Here is a 12,065-nt window from a genome sequence, read left to right as displayed (position 1 = left end):
GTAAGTTTGGCCTTAGAATGCTGTCGACTCCTTCCAACAACCTTCATTGATAGATCAAATATACAGTTTTCTAAGCGTTGCCACTCACAGCCAATACATTTGCACTATATTTACTCCTAAGTAGTAAGTTTGGCCTAAGAATGCTGTCGACTCCTTTCACCAACCTTCATGAATCGGTCAAATATACAGTTTTCTAAGAGTTGCCACTAAAATTCAATACATTTGCATAAATTTTACCCTTGAGTAGTAAGTTTGGTCTAAGAATGCTGTCGACTCCTTTCACCAACCTTCATGAATCGATCAAATATACAGTTTTCTAAGCGTTGCCACTCAATGTCAATACATTTGCATCATTTTTACCCGCAAAAAGTAAGTTTGGTGGCCTAAGAATGCTGTCGACTCCTTCCACCAACCTTCATTGATCGATCAAATATACAGTTTTCTAAGCGTTGCCACTCATAGTCAATACATTTGCATAAATTTTTCCCTTAAGTAGTAAGTTTGGCCTAAGAATGCTGTCGACTCCTTCCAACAACCTTCATGAATCGATCAAATATACAGTTTTCTAAGCGTTGCCACTCATAGTCAATACATTTGCATAAATTTTTCTCCAAAGTAGTAAGTTTGGCCTAAGAATGCTGTCGACTCCTTTCACCAACCTTCATGAATCGGTCAAATATACAGTTTTCTAAGCGTTGCCACTCATAGTCAATACATTTGCATAAATTTTTCCCCAAAGTAGTAAGTTTCGCCTAAGAATGCTGTCGACTCCTTTCAACAACCTTCATGAATCGGTCAAATATACAGTTTTCTAAGCGTTGCCACTCACAGTCAATACATTTGCATAAAGTTTTCCCCAAAGTAGTAAGTTTGGCCTAAGGATGCTGTCGACTCCTTCCAACAACCTTCATGAATCGATCAAATATACAATTTTCTAAGCGTTGCACCTCATATGCAAAACATCTGCATACAGTTTTCCCCAAAGAAGTAAGTTTCGCCTTAGAATGCTGTCGACTCCTTCCAACAACCTTCATGAATCGATCAAATATACAGTTTTCTAAGCGTTGCCACTCAAAGTCAATACATTTGCATAAATTTTACCCCAATGTAGAAAGTTTCGCCTAAGAATGCTGTCGACTCCTTCCAACAACCTTCATGAATCGGTCAAATATACAGGTTTCTAAGCGTTGCCACACATAGTCAATACATTTGCATTAATTTTTCACGAAAGTAGTAAGTTTGGCCTAAGGATGCTGTCGACTCCTTTCACCAACCTTCATGAATCGGTCAAATATACAGTTTTCTAAGCGTTGCCACTCATAGTCAATACATTTGCATAAAGTTTTCCTCAAAGTAGTAAGTTTCGCCTAAGAATGCTGTCGACTCCTTTCACCAACCTTCATGAATCGGTCAAATATACAGTTTTCTAAGCGTTGCCACTCATAGTCAATACATTTGCATAAAGTTTTCCCCAAAGTAGTAAGTTTCGCCTAAGAATGCTGTCGAATCCTTTCACCAACCTTCATGAATCGGTCAAATATACAGATTTCTAAGCGTTGCCACTCATAGTCAATACATCTGCACCATTTTTATCCACAAGTAGTAAGTTTGGCCTAAGGATGCTGTCGACTCCTTTCACCAACCTTCATGAATCGATCAAATATACAATTTTCTAAGCGTTGCCACTCATAGTCAAAACATTTGCATAAAGTTTTCCGCAAAGTAGTAAGTTTCGCCTAAGAATGCTGTCGACTCCTTTCACCAACCTTCATGAATAGGTGAAATATACAGTTTTCTAAGCGTTGCCACTCATAGTCAATACATTTGCATAAATTTTTCCCCAAAGTAGTAAGTTTGGCCTAAGGATGCTGTCGACTCTTTCCAACAACCTTCAAGAATCGATCAAATATACAGTTTTCTAAGCGTTGCCACTCATAGTCAATACATTTGCATAAATTTTTCCCCAAAGTAGTAAGTTTGGCCTAAGGATGCTGTCGACTCCTTCCAACAACCTTCATGAATCGATCAAATATACAGTTTTCTAAGCGTTGCCACTCATAGTCAATACATTTGCATAAATTTTTCCACAAGTAGTAAGTTTGGCCTAAGGATGCTGTCGACTCCTTTCACCAACCTTCATGAATCTATCAAATATACAATTTTCTAAGCGTTGCCACTCATAGTCAATACATCTGCATAAAGTTTTCCCCAAAGTAGTAAGTTTCGCCTAAGGATGCTGTCGACGCCTTCCAACAACCTTCATGAATCGGTCAAATATACAGTTTTCTAAGCGTTGCCACTCATAGTCAATACATTTGCATAAATTTTTCCCCAAAGTAGTAAGTTTGGCCTAAGGATGCTGTCGACTCCTTTCACCAACCTTCATGAATCGGTCAAATATAAAGTTTTCTAACCGTTGCCTTTCATAGTCAATACATTTGCATAAATTTTTCCGCAAAGTAGTAAGTTTCGCCTAAGAATGCTGTCGACTCCTTTCACCAACCTTCATGAATCGGTCAAATATACAGTTTTCTAAGCGTTGCCACACATAGTCAATACATTTGCATAAAGTTTTCCCCAAAGTAGTAAGTTTGGCCTAAGGATGCTGTCGACTCCTTCCAACAACCTTCATGAATCGGTCAAATATACAGTTTTCTAAGCGTTGCCACTCATAGTCAATACATCTGCACCAATTTTATCCCAAAGTAGTAAGTTTCGCCTAAGAATGCTGTCGACTCCTTTCACCAACCTTCATGAATCGGTCAAATATACAGTTTTCTAAGCGTTGCCACTCATAGTCAATACATTTGCATAAATTTTTCCCCAAAGTAGTAAGTTTGGCCTAAGGATGCTGTCGACTCCTTCCAACAACCTTCATGAATCGATCAAATATACAGTTTTCTAAGCGTTGCCACTCATAGTCAATACATTTGCATAATTTTTATCCACAAGTAGTAAGTTTGGCCTAAGGATGCTGTCGACTCCTTCCAACAACCTTCATGAATCGATCAAATATACAGTTTTCTAAGCGTTGCCACTCATAGTCAATACATCTGCACCAATTTTATCCACAAGTAGTAAGTTTCGCCTAAGGATGCTGTCGACTCCTTTCACCAACCTTCATGAATCGATCAAATATACAATTTTCTAAGCGTTGCCACTCATAGTCAATACATTTGCATAAAGTTTTCCCCAAAGTAGTAAGTTTCGCCTAAGAATGCTGTCGACTCCTTCCAACAACCTTCATGAATCGATCAAATATACAGTTTTCTAAGCGTTGCCACTCATAGTCAATACATTTGCATAAATTTTTACCCAAAGTAGTAAGTTTGGCCTAAGGATGCTGTCGACTCCTTTCACCAACCTTCATGAATCGATCAAATATACAATTTTCTAAGCGTTGCCACTCATAGTCAATACATTTGCATAAAGTTTTCCCCAAAGTAGTAAGTTTCGCCTAAGAATGCTGTCGACTCCTTCCAACAACCTTCATGAATCGATCAAATATACAGTTTTCTAAGCGTTGCCACTCATAGTCAATACATTTGCATAAAGTTTTACCCAAAGTAGTAAGTTTCGCCTAAGAATGCTGTCGACTCCTTCCACCAACCTTCATGAATCGGTCAAATATACAGTTTTCTAAGCGTTGCCACACATAGTCAATACATCTGCATAAATTTTTCCCCAAAGTAGTAAGTTTGGCCTAAGGATGCTGTCGACTCCTTTCACCATCCTTCATGAATCGGTCAAATATACAGTTTTCTAAGCGTTGCCACTCATAGTCAATACATTTGCATAAAGTTTTCCTCAAAGTAGTAAGTTTCGCCTAAGAATGCTGTCGACTCCTTTCACCAACCTTCATGAATCGGTCAAATATACAGTTTTCTAAGCGTTGCCACTCATAGTCAATACATTTGCATAAAGTTTTCCCCAAAGTAGTAAGTTTCGCCTAAGAATGCTGTCGACTCCTTTCACCAACCTTCATGAATCGGTCAAATATACAGTTTTCTAAGCGTTGCCACTCATAGTCAATACATTTGCATAAATTTTTATCCAAAGTAGTAAGTTTGGCCTAAGGATGCTGTCGACTCCTTTCACCAACCTTCATGAATCGATCAAATATACAATTTTCTAAGCGTTGCCACTCATAGTCAATACATTTGCATAAAGTTTTCCCCAAAGTAGTAAGTTTCGCCTAAGAATGCTGTCGACTCCTTTCACCAACCTTCATGAATCGGTCAAATATACAGTTTTCTAAGCGTTGCCACACATAGTCAATACATTTGCATAAATTTTTCCCCAAAGTAGTAAGTTTGGCCTAAGGATGCTGTCGACTCTTTCCAACAACCTTCATGAATCGATCAAATATACAGTTTTCTAAGCGTTGCCACTCATAGTCAATACATTTGCATAAATTTTACCCCAAAGTAGTAAGTTTGGCCTAAGAATGCTGTCGACTCCTTCCACCAACCTTCAAGAATCGATCAAATATACAGTTTTCTAAGCGTTGCCACTCATAGTCAATACATTTGCATAAATTTTTCCCACAAGTAGTAAGTTTGGCCTAAGGATGCTGTCGACTCCTTTCACCAACCTTCATGAATCGATCAAATATACAATTTTCTAAGCGTTGCCACTCATAGTCAATACATTTGCATAAAGTTTTCCCCAAAGTAGTAAGTTTCGCCTAAGAATGCTGTCGACTCCTTCCAACAACCTTCATGAATCGGTCAAATATACAGTTTTCTAAGCGTTGCCACTCATAGTCAATACATTTGCATAAATTTTTCCCCAAAGTAGTAAGTTTGGCCTAAGGATGCTGTCGACTCCTTTCACCAACCTTCATGAATCGGTCAAATATACAGTTTTCTAACCGTTGCCTTTCATAGTCAATACATTTGCATAATTTTTTCCGCAAAGTAGTAAGTTTCGCCTAAGAATGCTGTCGACTCCTTTCACCAAACTTCATGAATCGGTCAAATATACAGATTTCTAAGCGTTGCCACTCATAGTCAATACATTTGCATAAAGTTTTCCCCAAAGTAGTAAGTTTGGCCTAAGGATGCTGTCGACTCCTTCCAACAACCTTCATGAATCGATCAAATATACAGTTTTCTAAGCGTTGCCACTCATAGTCAATACATCTGCACCAATTTTATCCACAAGTAGTAAGTTTCGCCTAAGAATGCTGTCGACTCCTTTCACCAACCTTCATGAATAGGTGAAATATACAGTTTTCTAAGCGTTGCCACTCATAGTCAATACATTTGCATAAATTTTTCCCCAAAGTAGTAAGTTTGGCCTAAGGATGCTGTCGACTCCTTCCAACAACCTTCATGAATCGATCAAATATACAGTTTTCTAAGCGTTGCCACTCATAGTCAATACATTTGCATAAATTTTTCCCCAAAGTAGTAAGTTTTGCCTAAGAATGCTGTCGACTCCTTCCAGCAACCTTCATGAATCGATCAAATATACAGTTTTCTAAGCGTTGCCACTCATAGTCAATACATCTGCACCATTTTTATCCACAAGTAGTAAGTTCGGCCTAAGGATGCTGTCGACTCCTTTCACCAACCTTCATGAATCGATCAAATATACAGTTTTCTAAGCGTTGCCACTCATAGTCAATACATCTGCATAAAGTTTTCCCCAAAGTAGTAAGTTTCGCCTAAGGATGCTGTCGACGCCTTCCAACAACCTTCATGAATCGGTCAAATATACAGTTTTCTAAGCGTTGCCACTCATAGTCAATACATTTGCATAAATTTTTCCCCAAAGTAGTAAGTTTGGCCTAAGAATGCTGTCGACTCCTTTCACCAACCTTCATGAATCGGTCAAATATACAGTTTTCTAAGCGTTGCCACTCATAGTCAATACATTTGCATAAAGTTTTCCCCAAAGTAGTAAGTTTGGCCTAAGAATGCTGTCGACTCCTTTCACCAACCTTCATGAATCGGTCAAATATACAGTTTTCTAAGCGTTGCCACTCATAGTCAATACATTTGCATAAATTTTTCACCAAAGTAGTAAGTTTGGCCTAAGGATGCTGTCGACTCCTTTCACCAACCTTCATGAATCGGTCAAATATACAGTTTTCTAAGCGTTGCCACTCATAGTCAATACATTTGCATAAATTTTTCCCCAAAGTAGTAAGTTTCGCCTAAGAATGCTGTCGACTCCTTTCACCAACCTTCATGAATCGGTCAAATATACAGTTTTCTAAGCGTTGCCACTCATAGTCAATACATTTGCATAAAATTTTCCCCACAGTAGTAAGTTTCGCCTAAGAATGCTGTCGACTCCTTCCAACAACCTTCATGAATCGATCAAATATACAGTTTTCTAAGCGTTGCCACTCATAGTCAATACATTTGCATAATTTTTTCCCAAAGTAGTAAGTTTGGCCTAAGAATGCTGTCGACTCCTTTCACCAACCTTCATGAATCGGTCAAATATACAGTTTTCTAAGCGTTGCCACTCATAGTCAATACATTTGCATAAAGTTTTCCCCAAAGTAGTAAGTTTCGCCTAAGGATGCTGTCGACTCCTTCCAACAACCTTCATGAATCGATCAAATATACAGTTTTCTAAGCGTTGCCACTCATAGTCAATACATTTGCATAAATTTTTCCCCAAAGTAGTAAGTTTGGCCTAAGGATGCTGTCGACTCCTTTCACCAACCTTCATGAATCGGTCAAATATACAGTTTTCTAAGCGTTGCCTTTCATAGTCAATACATTTGCATAAAATTTTCCCCACAGTAGTAAGTTTCGCCTAAGAATGCTGTCGACTCCTTCCAACAACCTTCATGAATCGGTCAAATATACAGTTTTCTAAGCGTTGCCACTCATAGTCAATACATTTGCATAAATTTTTCCCAAAGTAGTAAGTTTGGCCTAAGGATGCTGTCGACTCCTTTCACCAACCTTCATGAATCGGTCAAATATACAGTTTTCTAAGCGTTGCCACTCATAGTCAATACATTTGTATAAAATTTTCCCCACAGTAGTAAGTTTCGCCTAAGAATGCTGTCGACTCCTTCCAACAACCTTCATGAATCGGTCAAATATACAGTTTTCTAAGCGTTGCCACTCATAGTCAATACATTTGCATAAATTTTTCCCCAAAGTAGTAAGTTTGGCCTAAGGATGCTGTCGACTCCTTTCACCAACCTTCATGAATCGGTCAAATATACAGTTTTCTAACCGTTGCCTTTCATAGTCAATACATTTGCATAAATTTTTCCCCACAGTAGTAAGTTTCGCCTAAGAATGCTGTCGACTCCTTCCAACAACCTTCATGAATCGGTCAAATATACAGTTTTCTAAGCGTTGCCACTCATAGTCAATACATTTGCATAAATTTTTCCCAAAGTAGTAAGTTTGGCCTAAGGATGCTGTCGACTCCTTTCACCAACCTTCATGAATCGGTCAAATATACAGTTTTCTAAGCGTTGCCACTCATAGTCAATACATTTGCATAAATTTTTCCGCAAAGTAGTAAGTTTCGCCTAAGAATGCTGTCGACTCCTTCCAGCAACCTTCATGAATCGATCAAATATACAGTTTTCTAAGCGTTGCCACTCATAGTCAATACATTTGCATAAATTTTTCCCCAAAGTAGTAAGTTTGGCCTAAGGATGCTGTCGACTCCTTTCACCAACCTTCATGAATCGATCAAATATACAGTTTTCTAAGCGTTGCCACTCATAGTCAATACATTTGCATAATTTTTATCCCAAAGTAGTAAGTTTCGCCTAAGAATGCTGTCGACTCCTTTCACCAACCTTCATGAATCGGTCAAATATACAGTTTTCTAAGCGTTGCCACTCATAGTCAATACATTTGCATAAAGTTTTCCCCTAAGTAGTAAGTTTCGCCTAAGGATGCTGTCGACTCCTTCCAACAACCTTCATGAATCGATCAAATATACAGTTTTCTAAGCGTTGCCACTCATAGTCAATACATCTGCATAATTTTTATCCCCAAAGTAGTAAGTTTGGCCTAAGGATGCTGTCGACTCCTTACACCAACCTTCATGAATCGATCAAATATACAATTTTCTAAGCGTTGCCACTCATAGTCAATACATTTGCATAAAGTTTTCCCCAAAGTAGTAAGTTTCGCCTAAGAATGCTGTCGACTCCTTCCAACAACCTTCATGAATCGATCAAATATACAGTTTTCTAAGCGTTGCCACTCATAGTCAATACATTTGCATAATTTTTTCCCCAAAGTAGTAAGTTTCGCCTAAGAATGCTGTCGACTCCTTCCAACAACCTTCATGAATCGGTCAAATATACAGTTTTCTAAGCGTTGCCACTCATAGTCAATACATTTGCATAAATTTTTCACCAAAGTAGTAAGTTTGGCCTAAGGATGCTGTCGACTCCTTTCACCAACCTTCATGAATCGGTCAAATATACAGTTTTCTAAGCGTTGCCACTCATAGTCAATACATTTGCATAAATTTTTCCGCAAAGTAGTAAGTTTCGCCTAAGAATGCTGTCGACTCCTTCCAACAACCTTCATGAATCGATCAAATATACAGTTTTCTAAGCGTTGCCACTCATAGTCAATACATTTGCATAAATTTTTCCCCAAAGTAGTAAGTTTGGCCTAAGGATGCTGTCGACTCCTTTCACCAACCTTCATGAATCGATCAAATATACAGTTTTCTAAGCGTTGCCACTCATAGTCAATACATTTGCATAATTTTTATCCACAAGTAGTAAGTTTCGCCTAAGAATGCTGTCGACTCCTTTCACCAACCTTCATGAATCGGTCAAATATACAGTTTTCTAAGCGTTGCCACTCATAGTCAATACATTTGCATAAAGTTTGCCCCTAAGTAGTAAGTTTCGCCTAAGGATGCTGTCGACTCCTTCCAACAACCTTCATGAATCGATCAAATATACAGTTTTCTAAGCGTTGCCACTCATAGTCAATACATTTGCATAAAGTTTTCCCCAAAGTAGTAAGTTTCGCCTAAGAATGCTGTCGACTCCTTTCACCAACCTTCATGAATCGGTCAAATATACAGTTTTCTAAGCGTTGCCACTCATAGTCAATACATTTGCATACATTTTTACCCAAAGTAGTAAGTTTGGCCTAAGGATGCTGTCGACTCCTTTCACCAACCTTCATGAATCGGTCAAATATACAGTTTTCTAAGCGTTGCCACTCATAGTCAATACATTTGCATAAATTTTTCACCAAAGTAGTAAGTTTGGCCTAAGGATGCTGTCGACTCCTTTCATCAACCTTCATGAATCGGTCAAATATACAGTTTTCTAAGCGTTGCCACTCATAGTCAATACATTTGCATAAATTTTTCACCAAAGTAGTAAGTTTGGCCTAAGGATGCTGTCGACTCCTTTCACCAACCTTCATGAATCGGTCAAATATACAGTTTTCTAAGCGTTGCCACTCATAGTCAATACATTTGCATAAATTTTTCCCCAATGTAGTAAGTTTCGCCTAAGAATGCTGTCGACTCCTTCTGTATGGGCCGCTAGCCACATACACACTTTACTGCTTGTTGATTGTAGAGATGAATGATAACTCACTGATACTAAAATAGTTCCTTTTATTCGTAAGTACACAGTAATATAATTGATACGTAATTAATGCTATATGATAGAGTGATATGAGTACACGCGGAATGCTTGCTAAACGCGGACTGACGTGTAATGACCTAATTATTACAAAACGTGACAAAAGTGCTGAAAGTGCAATGTGCGGCTGTAGACCGTACATATTCCCGGGCGAGAGAGTCGGGAGATGAAAATGCTGAAATGATGAAAATGATAATGCTTACAAAAATTATACTTAATGCTAACTTATAAATTTCACCCAATTATAATTCATGTCTTATCTGTACTCATAAATTAAATTCAATTTATACTGTCACTGAACTCTGTTCTTCTTAAATCAGGTGACGTAGCTCTGTCCTTCTTCTTTGTACTGCTAAAGATATTAGTCAAACTTGTTAGCTCGATGTGCCCCCTTGGTGAATGATTTGTTGCGTCCCTACGAGACGTCGACTGTCGGGGCACTGGTGTGGGCTCACAGCGGGGGTGAGGCTCGGTAACCGACTGTAGGTTGGTGCTCCGGCGACGACGGATGCACCGGTATAAGTATATCACTAGCCCCAATATGCTTCCAAACATTAAGACGTAAATAGCTGTATATTGGTGTATGTCGTGATGTGATATGCTGTTGATAGGGAAATTTTGCGACTTCATATCATCAATCTGCTCCTTGATTTGTTGCAAAGACTTGCTGTGATCACTAATGTTAATCTTTATTTCTGGTACTGAAAAATTCATAATGTAATTGATTGGTGGTATTTCATAATATGCTTCTATGTTTGATGTCGTTTTCATTTCGGAATATCTTTGTTTATGTGAATAGACTGTAAAGTCTTCCCCCTTGATGACGCAGTCGGGTTCCAGTGCTATGACCCCGGCCTTATGGTTGGCTATTTGCATTGCTGTAATTTGATTCTCGCACATGATCCTAAGTGCACACTTCTCGCAACAATAATAAAGATATGTATTTATGTTATTCAATTCTATCCAATTGTTGCGGCACTCTGTGGGACTTGACCGGCACTTGCTTGTATTCTGATCCATGATACACAGATTCTTTTCCGATTTCAGATGATAAATTGGCTTTTTAGAGTGACATAAACGAGTATAATCGTCATACTTTGTACATTGCTGTATATCACTAGACGTCATTGTTATGTAAGTATCCTTATGTAAATTGATTGCTATGAAATCTGATACCGGCTCGACGGTGATTGTTCCATTCTCGACCTTCTGTGGTATTGATATAAGGTTGTACAGCTCATAATTTTCTCTGTTTATCAATGGTATTCTTATTTCAAAAAGAAGATATTGTTCCGTGATTCTCGCTTTCACTTTCAATAAATGATAAATTTGCTTGACTCCTATCTGTATGTTCTCGATTGGTAGGGACAAATCACGTGCTAATTGCCCTGATATGATATTTAATTGATCTCGTAATTGCTTAGGTGAAAGCAGGTGAATGTTGAACATTCCATGATGGATATCTGTTATCGTATCGATAAGTGTATCTTGAATAGATTTTAATTTTGTCAGCATATTTGTTGCTATGATGGTAGACAGTGCTAGTTCGGTCATAATTTCTTGTTCTTGTAAACTCTTGCTCAAATCATTTGTTGCTTTTGCTAATGTGTTCAGATGCTGATTAATGATTTTATGCTGTCTGTCTATTGCTTCTTCACTTCTTTTCAATAAATTATACTCTGCTTCTACGACTGATGTCTGATTCTTCCACAAAACTGCTAAATGATTTTGATTTTCTCTAATGAGATCTATATCCTTCTCGTATTGGTCAGCAAATCTTTGATCCAACACTCCGAATAGGCTGTTAGCGACATATCCTACGCCGTCAATAAGACCACGTCGTGTTCGCGGGCGATCTTCGAGATGCTGGCTCAATAACATGTTGTTATAGTACTCCAACTCATCGTGAGAGTGACGCAGTTGAAGGAGGATGATGTTACATAGCGTTTGTTTTTGCTGTTTTTCACAGATGCTGTTTATTTGCTTTAAATATTTGTCAAACGTCATTGATCCCTCCCAATAGGGATTCATATCGTAATATACGATGAGTTTCCATTCATCGCGTATAAATTGCATATTTGACATTCGATCGAAATAAATTGGTTTATTTATTTCTGTCATGGTATACGATGGTTTCGTTGCATAAACAGATGTTATAATCACGATAAATGTAATAATTGTTGATATTGCGGTTGATATAAAATTTGCTTTCTTCCTGATGCTCCTTTTTGATTGCATTTCTTTTCTTTGTTGCTTCTCTTCTTTTGTTTGTTTGTTTTTATTAATTTTTTTGTTGTTTTGCGAAGCCTGCTCTTCTGCTAACTCTGGGTTCGTTGTCAATACTGCTAACTTAATCACTGGTCGTTTGATGTAACCGCTCTTTGTTTTTAGAGTAACTACCCGTACAAACCCATCGACTCCGGGGTGTAGCTCGGTAACTCGTCCT

The 12,065-nt window shown here is 38.2% G+C and overlaps 1 long non-coding RNA gene across 1 annotated transcript; it reads right to left on the bottom strand.

The window, feature by feature from the left end:
* Nucleotides 1–1,199: 1,199 nt before the first annotated feature.
* On the bottom strand, nt 1,200–9,482 carry LOC126376343 (uncharacterized). Its single transcript, XR_007567704.1, has 6 exons — nt 9,267–9,482; nt 7,421–7,543; nt 5,456–5,947; nt 2,504–2,626; nt 1,521–2,012; nt 1,200–1,397 (listed from the first exon to the last, which is right to left on the bottom strand). It is a non-coding gene; the product is annotated as an uncharacterized LOC126376343 (long non-coding RNA).
* Between the last annotated feature and the right edge of the window lie 2,583 nt (nt 9,483–12,065).

The sequence above is a fragment of the Pectinophora gossypiella genome, chromosome 20, assembly GCF_024362695.1.
Source record: "Pectinophora gossypiella chromosome 20, ilPecGoss1.1, whole genome shotgun sequence".
Taxonomy (NCBI): Eukaryota; Metazoa; Arthropoda; class Insecta; order Lepidoptera; family Gelechiidae; genus Pectinophora; species Pectinophora gossypiella.
This window is presented reverse-complemented; position numbering and strand designations above follow the sequence as displayed.